Raw genomic sequence first — 15,446 nt, forward strand, 5'->3', positions numbered from 1 at the left:
TGTAAAAACTGCAATCAGTGCTAATCTATTCACCTATCCATTTTACACTGATACATTTTCTAAACAAAGCTCTGCCTGAATTGCTGATAATTACCTTCTATTCTTACATTTTAATTGCTGTTCTTCTCCCCCACTCCCGCTTTTCCTACAAAACTTATAGAGAGCATCAAGACTTTTCCCCCTTTTTTTTTTCCTGAAGACTTGGACTGAATTTTCATGAGTGAAAACTTGAGACTGTACGATTTAGAGTTTCAAAAATAACTCCTATGTTGTCAAATACTAAATGCCTAAGCAGTGTTTCAGGAAATTAATGTTTCTAACAAGATGAAGATTTCAGGGCACAGCATCAGTCTGTACAGTCCGAGAACACACAGGAGGTACAGAGCCAAGGAGGGGAGATGGCTTCCCTGCCATTCCCTTTGTTTTGTTTCCAAAGGCGAGTGCATTGCGCCCCTCATTTGCAAGCTGTTAAGAGCTGGGTAATCAAGAGACATTTGCCACTCCAGCTGGGAAAAGCACTACATTTAGGGGCGTCTCATCTGAGACTCCAGCGCTGTCAGGCCATCCCTCCGCTGCCCTTCAGGTACTCAAGCTGCATTGCTACAAGGGCAATTCCCATTCCGGTATTTTCACCCCATTCGATGAAGGAAAATATCCCCACCTTGTACTCAGCACATCTCCGCCTCTCCGGTCCTCAGAGCAGGAGGAGTGAATGCATGTGTCTTTAGCTACAGGCTGAAGACAGCAGCGTTCTCTTGCAACACACAAAGTTGTGTGAAATTACATTAATATGCTGGTTTAGTCAACATCTGACTTGTGCGAAGGCCACGGGTTTTGAATGAACTGTTTCATCTGCTAAAGCACTTCAGTGGCATTTGCTAACGCTATTCCCTCTACGCTGGGTCAGACTCTTCATCTGCAGAGCCCTTCAGCACTACCCAGCAGACGCTTCCGTCCCTTAAACACAGGGAAGGCTCTGCGGCGCGCTAGCGCTGCAGTGGCTGCCAGAACTCCTGCCAGAGCCCTGCGTCCTCAGGCTCAGCAGAAACGGCAGGCTGCACACACCACGCGAGTCGGGATTACGAAAGAGTGGGAGCCAAAAACTGACCAAAACTCACCGATCAAGCCTTCAAAAACAAATCCTCTGTCTGTGGCTGGTAGGCCAGCTGCAGAACTACACAGCAGGCTTAGCAAATATCTGGTAGTCAGTTGTCTACTCATATTCCACAACATCCTCTGTTTTAGCAGACAGTCACACTGATATGTAAGGAAGATCTGAAGACAGCATCTGATGACCAAAACTCTGATTCATCTAAGACTGTAATTAGGTCTTAAAGGCTAGATTAGTCCCAAAAGTCTTCTCCACCTGGGAAGTTTACTGCATTGGTACTTCTGCAAAAGCACATTTCTTGTACTCACACCGACAACACCTTACATAGAGTCATAGAATCAACCAGGTTGGAAGATTGCTCCAAGCTCATTCCAGGGCAACCTAGCACCCAGCCCTAGCCAATCAACCAGACCATGGCATTAAGTGCCTCATCCAGGTTTTGCCTGAACAACTCCAAGGACAGCCACTCCACCACCTCCCTGGGCAGCCCGTTCCAATGCCAATCACTCTCTCTGCCAACAACTTCCTCCTAATATCCAGCCTAGACCTGCCCCTGGCACAACTTGAGACTGTGTCCCCTAGTTCTGTTGCTGGTTGCCTGGCAGCAGAGACCACCCCACTGGCTACAGCCTCCCTTCAGGTAGTACATGGACACACTTTAGTCAGGCTGATGATGACCTTTTCAGTCAATTTTGAAAACATCCCAAATACAGCTAAGCAAAAGTTAAAAGAATTCACTTTTCCCCCCTCTCACATTTCCCCCAAAAGACTAATCTTCATCAAGGGGGAAAACAAACTTATTCAACACTTGTAATGAAGGCAAATTGCCAATGCCAGCCTCAGCCAGCATTGTGATCTCTACAAGCGAAGTTCATGATCCTGTTTTACTTCGTCCCATGTGTTGAATTCTCCCTACATGCAGTTTCATTTTCATTTCCCTAAACCTAGTGAGCCACTCATTTTTGCTGTAGTTCAGTTCAGGATCAGAACACTAAGCACTAAGGAGTCTTAACATCACTGAGAATTTGAACTAGAAAACTACTTCTGTCTGGCATATGATGGATCAGTGAAAAAACTACTGATTTTATTTGCTGCAATCAAAACTAGCCAGCAGTGGCTCTTAAAATGCTTGGCCATATTATTGTATGATAAACATTCTTAATTATAATTTGAGATAGACTACTTCACTATCTTTTGGAGGCCACTGATTAGATAATTACTTTTGTTAGCTGTCAGTAAAGTGGCACTTTCTTTTTTTGGACTGCAGTAAATGTATTATTTTGTTGGGTTTTTAACTGCAGTAAATGTGTATGTGACGTAAAAATGAAAGGTCCCAGAGAAGAATCCACAGAGCTTGCAGGAATTGCAGCAGCAGTGCATCTGCTAAATTGATTCTAACATGACTGGTAGTGTGCTGGAACTTATGGGTGGCATAAGCACTTGGTTATTTTCTGTGCCAAAACACACTCCCAGATGAAGCAGTGCTTGGGGTATCTGAGATAAGTGACAGATTCCAAGGCTCCAAGTTGCCTCACACCACAGAGGGCAGTTGCTGAGAAATCCCAGAAATAAAATCAACGTTCTTGCAAAGCCAAGGGTGCAGTGTGGAGTCAGACAGCAAAAGCACTTCTTAGCCACCCAGCTGATGTGGGTCCTAAAAGGGACTTTTTTAACCAAACAGACATCTGTGGAGAAAAAGCAGCTTTAGGCTGCCTCTCTTTGCAAGCATTCTGTAGTCTTTCCTCTGTTGCTGTAGCATGACGACTTTTCATACTGAGAGAATAAACCAGCACTTGAAATTTTGAAAGTGTCCTGACTTAAACTAATTCACGAAAACTGGATGCCTCAGTAAAAGCATAAATAAGTGCTGAAGTTCTGTGTTTCCCTTCACATTAGTTCTTTGTGCATACTATTGGAGAGGGCTGCCCAGGGAGATGGTGGAGTCACTGTGCCTGGAGGTGTTGAAGCCAAGCCTGGCTGGGGCACTTAGTGCCATGGTCTGGTTGCTTGGCCAGGGCTGGGTGCTAGGTTGGGCTGGATGAGCTTGGAGCTCTCTTCCAACCTGGCTGGTTCTATGATTCTGTATGGCCACTAAGGGACACAAAATGTATGTTGAGTTCTAGTTATAAAGCCATACAACTGAGTGTAATTGGACTATATTCAGAAGCTCCAGATGCAAAAATTGCTTGTGCAGCTGGATACTTCTGACACCTACAGCTTTCAGATTACACACTTAACTAGACATTACCTCATGCAATTCATCTCACAAACAGTTAACACTTCACGTTTTGCAATCAGTTCTGCAACTAAGAAACTATTTCAGACGGCAAACCATTGTCTTAATATTGGGACGACTCACTGCAGTACTTCTTTGGTGTGTGCAGTGTGAATCAGACAGTAGATCAGACATGAAATGCAACCTCACTCAAATCAGGTGATACTCACAGGAAAAAACAACTGAAGCCTAAGTGTCACGCAGGGCAAAGCCCAAAGCAAAGAGAAAAGGAGGGGAGGTGTGCCTGGGTTTAATAGGCATGCCTAAGAAAACATTGAAAAAATAGCCCCCAGAAGTTTTTGAGTTTGCAAGAGCAGAATACAGCTTGCCATACTCATTTGTACACAAGTACAGCTGGAACAAGGGATGCAGATACACCTGAGCCACAAATGCTTCATGCATCCTTTGTGTAGAAATCATGAACAAAACTTGGTAGCTGCCATTTGGAAGCAGGAATTGCTACCCTAACACATGGTGCAGTGGAAAGGATGCAGCATTCAGCTGCATGACTGTGCTAGTGGGCAGTAAATCCTGTTTTTGACACAAGCAGTTTAGTTTATATTTCTGCTCAACACTGTATTTACATACAGCCTAGTAAAACAAAATAGCAAAGCCCTTATAAAAAACCTGTAATGTTATCAAAATGGACTGATTCACCTCCCTTTCATTTTCCAGTCCTTGTTCAAGCTGATGGTGAACGGTGTATATCTAATCATAATCCTGCTGTTATCACAGCTGTTATGTGCTTTATTTTTGATGACTCAAAGACAGATGTCCCAAAATTGCCCTATATCCCTGCCAGCCTTTTCAATTGCATTATACAATCAATTAAATGTCCCTGACCCTATTCCTGTCTCTAGACAAAATTCAGATGCTGACACTTCAGGAAGCAAATAATATGTGCAAATTGGGTCTAACAACATCTATAGATGTGTAGTCATATGCAAATAGAGGATTATCAAACATCAAAATGTCCAGGAGCAGTAGCTAGATAGAGGCGTCAAGAAAAACTAAGTAGGATAATGCAAACTCCAGATACTTCCCACAGTATGCAATGGAATTGAACAGAGGCAGAGGGAAACCCACACTGGAAGCTGCCTCTCTCACCGCCGTGCCTATTTATTCCCCATCATCGGTTATTACTGTGGAGAATCTTCACATTGTCTCCAATTAAGCAAATCTCTCAGAATTAATAAAGGCCTGCTCTTCCCTATCAGCACATCTTTAACGTTTGGAAGAGGAAACACTGGCACCTCATGCTGCACGCAGGCACTCGGAGCAGCAACAATGGGAAGATGTGCTGCCAGAAGTGATTTACACGGGGAAGCTTTATTGCAAGGGTTGCCTTGTTTGGGAGGATTTAGCACAACTCGATGGTGTGACAGCAGCAGTCAGCCATTGATACTGAACATAACTGTTAAAAAGACAGTTATTTATTGAATATTCAGAGTGCTAGGGCCATTTTTTAGGCACGTTGGAAATACAGATTATGAGAAACTAACAAACCGTAGCAAATAATGAGGATTTTACAAACACTTCAGATTTTTAAGTTACCTTGGATATTCTACACAGAAAGTGTCATAGAGCACAATGACAACAAGATAATAGCATTCAGAATGCCTTAAGAGTATGACTAACACATCTCATCCAAAGCATTTCTTGATCCCAACCTGCAACATAATGAACAGCCCTCAGCTAAAAAACTTGAGAATTCAGAGTAAGATTTTATTCAAGACTTTCTAATGCAACGGGTTAATTGAACAGAGCTCTGACATACTCTATGCCTCTTCTTTCATTATCTCACTCTCTGCCCCTCTCCACTCTGCTGAAGGAGCCACTGCATCATGTTCAGAAAAAGGGTTAATGATGATTCTTCTGCCACACCACAAAAACATGATACAGTGATGCTCAGCAGCCACTTCAAGTGGTTGCCACCTCCACATGTAGGCTGAAATCTGTTAACATTGCATATAAAACACTATTATGTAAGATAAACAGCAACAACAATAAAACCCACCACAACAAAACAAACCAACAAAAAAACAAATCCAAACTGCACCACAGCACACACACTAAAGGGATAAAAATCAGAGAACAGATGCCACTCAACCCCACTGCAACACTTTTTCCTTCAGCTCTGGCTCCTATCCTACATTATGTTCATTGGTGAAAGGCAGAAGGAAGGGGAGCAGAAAAGACATCATTATTATTTAATATTTAAAGCTAGATTATTCCTCTTCTTATCCTGAATTTTTCGAAACATAACTTCATGAAAGTGAAGCAACAGGAAGGAAACTGGGCCTCGGTCAGACCCCAGCTCAGCACACCGATTTCCCCGTTCCTGCTTTGGTACTGCATTGTCATGAGTGCATGAAGTATATAAGGATGTAAACCTATGACATTGATTCATGCTTCCTTTCTTCCTCTCCTATAGGACTTTCTTGGCCCAAGGAACCTATCTTGGATGTCACAAGCAGAGACAGACCACTTTATTGTCAGGCAAGTTACCAATTCCTGACGTCCAGTGAAGTGGTGAAAGCTCCCAGAGGCACTACAAGGCTTCCCCAGAGGCCCTGGTAACTGCTTGAAGTCGAGCACAAATTCATTAATTGGACAAAAAAAAGCATCTTCTGTCACATGTTAAAAAATAACACTGAAAGACTGTGGCAACCAAACTATTGTAGTACAGAATCAAAGGCTATTTCCTGCCCTTTCGCCAGTCACACTTGATCATTTCCCAGGTCTCTACAGGTGACACATAGGTGCATAAACATTGCTTATTTGCCCACAAATAGAGCAGCTTTTTCTGCCTGCCAGCAACAGAAGCAGGTAACCATCTCATTCCAGACTCAAATTACCTGTTGAGCTTTTGTGACAGTTACTAAGATGAACAGAAAGAGGTAGGAAAAGAAACAAACACCTTTCAGAGCACACTAGTTACAAAACACGTGGGGAAAACAAACATCGGTTTAGCTTCATTTTGCTTCAGAGCAAATGTGTTCAGTCCTTTGCCCGTGGTATTCCCTGAAGACTTTTTTTATAGCATTGCAGCTACATGAACAACATTTTTCTCATGAAGTGCTTGGAGACTCAGCCCTTTTGACTGGGAAGCTATGTTACAAAGCAACAGCAAATCCAAAGTCAGCTGTTGCATTTGACATGCTTTACTGGCCATGGTGGTTAGGTTGTCAGTTGTACTCCACAATCCTAGAAGTCTGTTCCAACCCAAATGGGTCAGTGATTCTACGACTTTTAAGCCTTGTGAGGACAGCACAACCATGCACATGAAGACACCCCCTGACAATTAGTCACCAATAGTCTATGCAGACAATTTTTCACTGCAAATCCTTCGTTTTTTTCCTCTCCTCTTACATGCTGTGAGCTCTTCAGCTGCAGCACTCCGGACTCTTTTGGTAGCACCACTTCCTCCTCCTGTCTTAGTCTCGGGCCCACTGCACCCCAGTTCCACCCCAGCCTCTCCCATTTACCTGGTCACAGGAAACACTTCAGACAGCACAGCCTTTAGCTGCAGTTTTAGTGGCTGAAAGCAGACCATGAGACACAGTTCACCTGAGCACTTCAACGTCAGTCTGCATATAATGGCAGGCAAAGAGCCATTCTGGAGCGTGGCATGTCTTGCAGGTGCACAGCTACCCAAGAGCCTGGAGAGGCTCTCAGTTAAAACTGAGAGGGGGATTTAACTCAACCTGAAATTAAATCTTACTTCTAACTTATAATGCATCACTTCCCCAGTGCAACCTTTACTCAAGTTTGATTCTAGTTTCTCTGCACTATAAAGGGTCCCAAACTAAGCCAGAGACTTCCCCTAAATGCACACCTGTGGCAGCTGTGGCTGGAATGTGCTGCTAGACTCATCCAGCCTGGCTCAGCAAACAGCCTGGATTCATCCTCACGTCCAGCATTTAGGACCACAGATCTGGCCTCCTGTAACATTTGCTTCCTTCACCTTTCCTCAGTATCCATACGGTACAGACTTTAATTATCAGCCATCTTTTGAATAAAGTAGCAGACTCCAGGTCAAACCTTTGGCAAATGCTTTTTTTGCTAAAATTCAGTGTGTTCAGGCGCAGAGGTTTCCAGCACCCACTCACTGTTCTTTCAGACGGACCTGTGTGATCAGTTACCTCCTACAATTTCCTGCATAGTTGTGCTTTTTTCCAAAGTGCCACAAAATTCAAGTATCCCAAATGATCTTCCTCTATAGAACTATCCATCCTTGAAATCCTGCCAGTTTTGGAAGAAAAGCTCTCTCCCCCCTCACACATTCAACATATACAACAAAAGCAAGATCACCAAGATCTCTAGGCTGTTATGAAGCTTCAGATTCAAAACTGAGATGCTGTAGAAAGAGACAAGCACACTTGGAGGGCATAAGACAGTTCAGTAAAACAGTTACAACATGTGCAAGTGCCTTGGATATCATACATTGCAAAGAAAAGCTGGTATTAAAACAATGACAGTTGTTCAAAATAGTAAGGGATGCCAATAGGACTGTTACACATCCAGATAAAAGGACAATAAAAATACACATTAGGAGAATCAGTGTGGGCTTATCTTTAATTCACACATACCAAATCTCAGACGCACTCAAACCACGTAACAGAAGGCAGCTCTGGTCACGTCTTGGTTTCTCGAGACTTTCCACAGTTTCACATAGAGCTTCCTTCAGAGAACAGGGTAACTATTCACATGTGTTGATGTCAAATAGGAATTGCACATCAATGTGTTTATTGCACCATTCATTAGCTGTATTACCCTAAATAAGGGCCTCTTACCTAAATCAGACAGACATGGCAAGCACTTCACGTATCTTGAGATAATTCGAGAGCTCTCCTGAACGAGCAGCTTAATCTGATCTACATCTACTGTTCCTTCAGGACAGTCCTGTTTGATCACAGCCCTTCTGTGGAATCCTTCCAAGTGTCAGAACAAGCCTCATTAAAACATGCACGTCAGGCACAGTTCTCTTCTGGGTTCTAATTTCTCACTGCATGACCACTGCTCCACGTGTCATCTTATTTCAATTTGAAACCCTTCCTAATTATCTTTATATCTTGTTAAAGAGTGAAAATCCTCCAAGCAGTGCCTTTCTGTGGAGATCTGTTTCCACCACCAGAGACTTTGTTAATATATGCAGACTGATTTTCTGCGCTTTTGAATTCATCTAGGTCTAAGGCTGCTTCCCTGCCACAACCAGGCAGCTGGCTAACTATAAAACAACTCCAACATTTTCCTTTCACATCTTTAGCATTTAAAGATTTTTGCCTCTCATATCTCTTCCTTCTTTACAATTGCAATACCACATAGAAGTTCTTCACCTGCACCTGTAGATGCTACTATCTTCTCCTTCTGTTTTACTATCAGACAAGGCAGTTTTCTGGTATTCTATGAACACTAGTAATGAACTGGTAGACCTAGAATGATCTGTCCCATGAAGCTCAGCAAACATGGTTTCTAGCATCAAGATACAACAGAAATTATGATTTGTGCTCCAATCCTTGCCCTTCTCTTTTGATTTTTGTAGTACAACTTCACACCAGTACCTCCAGTTCAAACTTTGATAAAGAAACTGCAGTTTAGCCGATACCAAAAAGCAAAGCTACTACAATAATAAACAGACAGCTAAGTAATTCAGAGCTATGCAAACAGCGTCTTGAACTCAAGTTGGTAAGAAGTTCACTTTCAGCACAGACACACCAGCACCACAGCTTTTGAAATACCAGCCTAGGACACAGTATCAAATGAAATTCCTGCTCACTGCTGTTACCTATTTGCAGCCATGGATCTGTTAAAGTAGGTGCCTCAGTAATATAGCCTAAAACATCACTTTTCATACACTGTAACCAAGTTCAAGTCCCTTAGAGCTGGCTGGATTCTCAAGACTGGAAAGGAAGCACACAGAGAGCATAAAGAAAAGGGATTCTTCCCCATAGCTACAGTGTGCATCCAAAAGCAGGAAGGTGTATCAAGCTGCATCACCATATTTCATCATACAATCTGGACCTCACACAGCATACCAGAGAGAAATAACATTCCTATAATCTCTCCAGTAAATCTAAGTCTATTCCAAGCCACAGTTCCACAAGTTAAATCAATGTACACAAGTAAAAGTCAAGTTAATTTGGAAGGCACTCTCATCTGATCCCCAGCTGGGCTAGTAACCAAAACTTAAGTGAACAGCAATGGGAAATGAGGTGCATAAAGCTCTTCCATAGCGTGGCACTTAACCTATGAGAAATCTTTTCACACCTTCCTGCACTTAATGCTATCTCTCCAGGAGAACTCATAATTCATATGTTCTGAATTGTAATTCATGTTTATAAGAGGAAGCAGTATATGAGAGGTGTGAAGTTAGACATATGACTTGTTGGTTGTCCACCATGAGCTCAGATGATCAGCTCTTCTCACATACAAATGATTTTGTAATTAGAGTGTGCTGGCCTTGGAGCATATCACAAGCCTGAACATTCAGCACAATGTGTGCCTTATTAGTCGTGCTGGGTTCAGCAAAGTAATGATTCAAACACTTGCCAAAATTCCCACCACAAAGCACTGCACAAACAAGCACTACACGCAGCCTCAAATCTCAAGATCACCCCTCAGTCCTATGGAAGAACCTGCCCATGAATGTCCCACCAGAACTCCGGACATCTTTTTGCAGTACACACGCACAAAACATTGCTGGAACAGTCAGCCCTACGCCGTAACTCAGCTCTTAGCCTGACAATTGGTAGACCTCAAGCTATGGACCCTGCAAGCAACAGAGCCCAATTCACACGATCTATTAACACTCATCCATCAGTCTGGAACTAGTGTCCAGTGCAACTCTAGATTTCTGAGCACTACTGCAAACAAGCAAAAGGCTTCCTGCTGCTTGTACAGAATCAACCAAATCCAACCTATCACCCAGCACCTTCTAATTAATTAACCCATGGTACTAAGTGCACTTAAACACCTCCAGGGATGGGGACTCCACCATCTCCCCAGGCAGCCCATTCCAGTGCAATCCACTCTTGCTGTGAAGAACTTCCTCCCAACATCCAGCCTGAACCTGCCCTGGCACAGCTTAAGGCTGTGTCCTCTTGATCTATCCCTAGGTGCCTGGCAGTCACCTGGTCATAAAAAGAGATCAGGCTGGTCAAGCAGGACCTGCCCCTCCTAAATCTGTGCTGGCTGGGTCTGATCCCTTGGCCATCCTCTAGGTACCCTGTGATTGCACTCAGGATGATCTGCTCCATTATCTGGCCTGGCACCGAGGTCAGGCTAACAGGTCTGTAACTTCCTGGGTCCTCACTCCAGCCCTTCTTGTGGATTGGCACCACACTGGCAGCTTCCAGCCTTCAGGGACCTCTCCAGTGAACCAGGACTGCTGATAAATGATGAGGAGAGGCTTGGCCAGCTCATCTGCCAGCTCTCTCAGCGCCCTAGGATGGATCCCATCTGGCCCATATACTTGTGGGAATTCAAGAGGCTCAACAAGTCCCTAACTGCTTCCTCCTGGGTTACAAGGAGGCTGTTCTGCTCCCTGACCCCACCTACCAGCTCAGGAGGCAGCTGTCTGGAGGGCATCCTGCCTTGCTATTGAAAATTGAGGCAAAGAAGGTCCTAAGCACATCTGCCTTTTCCTCATCTCTAGTCACTACATTCCCCTCTTTGTCCAATAAAGACCAAAGGTTATTCTTGCCCCTCTTTTTGTCTTTAATACATTTATAAAGACATTTCTTGTTATCATTCACGGCAGTGGCCATGTGTCTGACAGGAAGCAGAAGAGACCTATTTCAGGATTGCTCCTGCAGCTCAAAGTGAAACAGGATTTCAAGATGAAAATGCAAGGGGCCTTTAAACCAACAGAACACCTTCATGCTTTTTGAGGAGTATTTAATATGAATCCCCCTAAATTCATATAATTTGTTAGCTTTAAAAAGATTACTTCTGTTTGAGTTCTTTAGTAACATCAGTCTGGGTGAAAGACTCCTCATTTCTTTAGAGGAAAGGACCTTCTCCAGAAGAGAAGGGTCTGGGATGACAAAAGGCTAACATTGGTCACCGACAGCGATCAGGATCTCCCCATTTGGATGGCTCATGTTACAGCTACAACTAACAAACCATAAGAAAGCCACAAGTAGTGTAATGCAATAGTTGTGTTGGGCAGACAGATTATTTTACCCTGCTGGATACTCTAAAAGATTCCATGAGGATCCCAGATGTAAATTCTTGATGAAAACAGAAATTATAGAAGTGTCTCAAAGATTTATTTTTACTTTCTGCTCAGCACAGTGAGCAGCACATGGAGAACAACGAGTCCATTTATCCATAACTGCAGATGCTTTACACATCTTGCTGAAACATGTGCATTAGTATGTTCTGTGCAGCCTCCTCTGCTGCTTCCAAAGCGTTACAATAATCACTCTTCGATTCACTTGTTTGAAGTGTGTGTGTGACCAAACGCCTCTGAGCTGCTGTTAGTTATCACTGTTAGAGCTTGTGCCAATCACAAACCAAATCATCTCATCACTGGAAGGTAGGGATGTGGTACAGTTATGGATACACAATGACACAGTTTACACTGATAGGCTCCAGCAAGCCAAGGGACTGGGGTTCATTCCTGCACACTACACAGTGTGAACCTTTTCACCCATGTTAGCTGATAACAGCACCTCATACAACAGAGATAATTCTATTACCACTCCAAAATTGCTTCCAGTCATTCTGCAAATCCCATAGGATAGCTGTTTGCTAGATCCAAAACTGCCACGGTGTTCAAAGAGATGGTCCTCGAGCAGGGAAAATGCCAAGCACTAAGAGAACACAAGGTTTGAGAGAATGGCAAAAGGGCTTTGGCTGGGTTTGGCTATTAACATTCTTTGGATTAGTTTCTTTCAGATCTGCAAAGTTTTTTCTCCCCGAGTCTCACTTCCTCTTCTGTTCTTTCTCCTTCCTTGCCCTACACATTAGTGAGATAGTGATTATAAAACTGCAGGGAATGCAGCTTTTTCTAGGGAACTGTTTATTAGCTTGATAGGCTTCCAAAGGCACGCCTGTTCACGTTGCCCCTTCTTTGCAACTTTCTCAGTCCTGCCAGCTTTTCCTACCCCATTAGTTTCTTTGCCAACTATTTTTTTTTCTCCTTTAGTAACAGTGGTATCTCCTTCATGTGATGGTGTGTTAAGTTATTGCCTAGAAATAAACATAATGAAGTAATTGATGTCCCAGCCTCCCTAGAAAGGGGAGGAAAGTAGCAGCTTTGCAAGGAAGAAGAATAGTTTTGAGGCAAGGTTGCCTAGCCTGCCAGCACAACACTGTACAATTGCTCTTTTGAACCTTGAGTATTTTCCAGCACCTTCCTTGGCAGCGCATCTTTATATAACTTTGGTCCGCAGCTTGCGCAGGTAACCACTGGAAAAAAAAAAGCCTCCTGGTGCTGGATGGACTGGCACACACAGGCATAATTCTTCTGCCTGGAAGCCAGGTGAAGTTCATTTTTACACTACAATTTGTACCTGGTCAGATTGAGCGTACAGGGCACAAAGTGAATTCTAAGTGTATCAAAGTAGGAGAAAGAGGCGGTGACGAGGAGCGAATCTTAGAAGAGCTTCAGCTTCCCTTCACAAAGAGACTGCCTTGAACTTTGTATAAAACTGAAGATACCACAGAATCAGCATTTGTCAGGTGCCCCAGCCCCACTCCTAACTCTTCATCCAGGTGAGAATTACTAGGAATGATTCTTCTAGCATTCTGGTATTTTGTCTTCTAGTTAGTGTCAAAATTGGGAGTTGCAGCAGAAGACCCAGACAAAAGCAATTTTTAATTTGGACTAGAGAAATAATTCCTTAATTTGTGCTTGAAGTAACTTGATTTATTTACCTAAACCACATTTTGTAGTATGCCATAGTCCCTGCAAAAATCCAAAATACAGGAGCTCATAAACAGGGCCTGAAGGCGCATAAGGGGAACAAGGCAAAAAAACCCACTGAATCCACATCTTCTGACAATTAAACCGTGGCAGCTTTTCATATGGGCAAATGCTCTTGAGACAAGTGGCTTGAGCTGGAACAACAACAGATTCTCTTATGTAAATAGTATATATCTCTTCTCTTTCTATCAGCTCTTCTCCCTCGTGACTATAGGCAGGGGGAAGAGTATGAGAAAATGCTGCCACTAAAAGCTGGGTTCCACCCATGTGAAAAAGTCATATGTTCCCAATATGGTGGCTAAACAAAAAGTAATGATTTTGCTTGAAGGATGCACAGCTCTCACTGTGTCTTAAAAAGCATCACCTAACTGAACTAGGCTTGTGTGGAAAGGTAATTAAAAACAACCCCCCCAGACATCCAAAATACAACAACAGAACAAAAGAAACCCAGCATGAAAACAGAGGGGGTTTAGTTTGTGTTTGTTTTTTTGTTTTGTTGGGGTCTTTTGATTTTTTCTGTTTTTTAATAAGGTTCCATATACTTTGTATGTCATGTTTAAGCTAAAAGCAAACATCTAAGCTACAAATCCAAAATTATTCTGCACATGACATCGCATTAGGCAGGCTCTGAATTTTTTCCCTTGAAGCCTAAAAGCTTGCGTATTGCAGACACTACAGCAAAGGAAAAAAATGGAATTATATAGCCTTAAGCATCATAGTATGAGGAGCCTACATGCTGTTCTTTGTTAAACAAGTGCTACCCTGCCTGTCTGCCAGGGCTCCCATTTTCAGCTGTAGTCCAGCGCTACCTCTCCTAATGACACACAGAAAGTAAAATAAGGCTTCTGATGAAGTCTTGCACAACTAAAATGGTAAATATTTCACATGCTATTCTGGTGTCTGCAGGAGGTAAAGCTTCACGTGGAGCTAACTGCACAGTCAAAGGAAATGAAGCAGTTGCAGCCATCAGATGGCACACTTCAATACACGCTCCAAAGAGACTGCACAGGCTTTGCTTTGTCTTAACCAAATAAAGGCAGAGACAGGAATGAGACCAAATCACAAAGAGAACACTTCAGTCTTGTGAGACTCAGTACCTATAGGTCACACTGTACCACTTCTATTTAAGCAGAACTCTCCTCTGACTGCTGTGTGAAGTTTAGCCTAAAGAGTGATGAGACAACACGCCCTCATCAGAGCAGCTGCATTAGCAAAAATGAAATCTTACCTGTTTACAGTTCACTCCCGCTCCTCTTGAAGTCTGATGAAAATACCTATGGTAATAGAACAAAACCATCCCTTCAAGCCTTAGTTTTTAAGAGCTCTTAGGCACAAAAAGCTCGTTTTAGAATAGGATAAACACAAGTGTTTGCAAATAAAATTTGTCAAGTGCCTAAGAACGTGCAGGACCAGAGCTTGAGTCACTGGGTGGGTTATTAGCTACTCACCTCTACAGTGTTCCTTAGAAGTACACTACATGAAACATGGACAGAACACACGCAGAGAAGCAGAATTTATCCTGACCGAGTACACAAACGTCTCTCTTGCGTTTGCCACATCTTTATAGGGCTAAGAGGGTGTAACCCTAACAAGCTTTGGCCCAGGTGTCCCACTCTCAGCCCGTAGATGGGAAGCTGCAGCGATTCTACTGAGCCACAGGAGGGCTCCACCACGCTCCCGGCGCACCGCTGCGGGCGCAAGAGGCGGGGACCGCACCGCGCTCAGCTGCCGAGCAGGGGTTGGAACTAGCTGCCAAAGCTCTCTTATAAGCGGGGCGAACCTCTGGAAACACTGCACCGCAGCCAACAACAGAAACAGTCTGCCGAGGGATTTCACGTGTCACACTTACTAGTTCTTCGATTTTAACACACAGGAAGAAGGAAATCTCAGTGTCATCCCCCTCCTTTTGCCTCTAACTGCCTGCAAAAACAGGGTCATAAACTGCACTTTTACATCTCACGTGGGAGACTTTTGCATGTGCGGCACAAAGGCTGGTGTCTGTAGCAGCAAATCTGCTTTGCACACCATTTTCGTATCAGAGGAACACTTGAGTCTGTGCTCAGTGCAAGCCTCCACTCCATCAGCTGCACACAAACACCTCACGTTTTCTCCCACAAAGTCACAAG

General features: G+C 43.4%; 1 long non-coding RNA gene across 1 annotated transcript in view; it reads right to left on the reverse strand.

Annotated features, from left to right (window-relative positions):
- Positions 1–15,153, reverse strand: part of LOC135183224 (uncharacterized) — a 131,772-nt gene extending 116,619 nt beyond the window's left edge. Inside the window, exons 1-2 of the long non-coding RNA XR_010305462.1 lie at positions 14,769–15,153; positions 14,549–14,594 (exon numbers count right to left, since the gene is read on the reverse strand). This is a non-coding gene — a long non-coding RNA (uncharacterized LOC135183224). The remainder of the gene's footprint in view (positions 1–14,548; positions 14,595–14,768) is intronic.
- Positions 15,154–15,446: the final 293 nt, after the last annotated feature.

Source organism: Pogoniulus pusillus, chromosome 17 (assembly GCF_015220805.1).
Source record: "Pogoniulus pusillus isolate bPogPus1 chromosome 17, bPogPus1.pri, whole genome shotgun sequence".
NCBI classification, from domain to species: Eukaryota; Metazoa; Chordata; class Aves; order Piciformes; family Lybiidae; genus Pogoniulus; species Pogoniulus pusillus.